We start from the raw sequence: 1,438 nt of genomic DNA, 5'->3' as shown, positions 1-1,438 counted from the left end.
CACTTTTTTGCAGTCTACTTGTTTGTTGCTTCTTGTCATGTTTACTTTAATGAGTCTCAGTATTCAGTGGCTTAAAGTTTGATCTCATTCACCACAAATAATAATAATATTAACTTTTTCAGTCTTACAGGAGCATTTCATATATAAGACAATATTTAGTCTACAAAGTTTGCAACCATCTTGTATGTCAATTCTTACCCCATCAATTTAATTTTCAAGCCCTCATAGTTGCAAATACAGCAAAGTTAAAGGTTTTGTCAAGAACAGGTTGAGCCACATGTTGATTATTTTTTTTGATATAGTGTAACGTGTTAGTTTTGTATGAATCCATGATGATGTTCCTCCTCAGTGTGTTTTAAGTTAGAGGCTCACAACAACAGAAAAAAAGAAGTAAAAAGTCGACAAAGGACAAAATTCTTGCCTGTTTGGGTCTGCCCATTTTATATTATATTGTATTATATTATATTATATTATATAGATACATTCTTCACTGTTTCGATACTTTCTGTGATATTACGATAAAACTCGATGCTGTGTTGAGTTTTGAATTCTTTTGACCAGATATTACAAGTGACTGAATCAGAAGGACATTTAAAACAATTTTATAACATTCCAAATAACTTGAAAGTGCCTTGAAAAGATTGCTTTTCAAAGTTTTTTGTTATGTTTTTTATGAACGTGTCACTGTGTCTTTGATTTAGAAATAACAGGGAAGATTAAATATGGACTCAACAAAAATTTCTATGAGGACTTTTAGGTTGCAGATTCTCAGATTTAGGCAAAAACTAAAAATCATATTAATAATAATAATAAAACTGATAAAAATGGTACAAAAGCTAGGCATGCTGATACATTTTTCTTCTGGTTTCTGGGGTCTTACCATTTTATTGTTTGATTCCTGCAAGATAAACTGTGAAGGATCAAATTACTTTTTTATTTGGAGGTCAAACTAAAGATTTTTGTGCAATATTACATTCATTTATAACATTTTTTGGCCTCTTCAAAGTTTATTAAACTAATATATACATTTTTTTTTTACTCTGTCTTTAAAAAAGTTCATATTGTGTCCTTTAAGCCCGATCACAAAACAACATAAACTGACATGTTTTGACTATAAAACATTTATTTCTTTGTACAAAAGAGGGAAAAATAAAAATAAATATTTAATCTCACAAAAAAGCATCCAGACAAGCTCACAGTTGTGACTCCAGTCGAGCAGAATATTTGCTTCATATGTTTATTTTGTATTTCAACACGTTCTTTCTTCTACAAACACATCAGATCTACTGTAATGATCAACTCGGATCTTCAGAACAAACTGATCAGTGAGCATTGATGTGCAACTCACAGCAAGCTGACAGGTGAGCGCTGAGCCTTCAAACATCCCACACTTTTAAAATTTTTTGGTGGAGGGTTTCAGATTCAGTTTTTCCACACT

This window comes from Oryzias melastigma, linkage group LG22, assembly GCF_002922805.2.
Source record: "Oryzias melastigma strain HK-1 linkage group LG22, ASM292280v2, whole genome shotgun sequence".
In the NCBI taxonomy this organism is placed as follows: Eukaryota; Metazoa; Chordata; class Actinopteri; order Beloniformes; family Adrianichthyidae; genus Oryzias; species Oryzias melastigma.
This window is presented reverse-complemented; position numbering follows the sequence as displayed.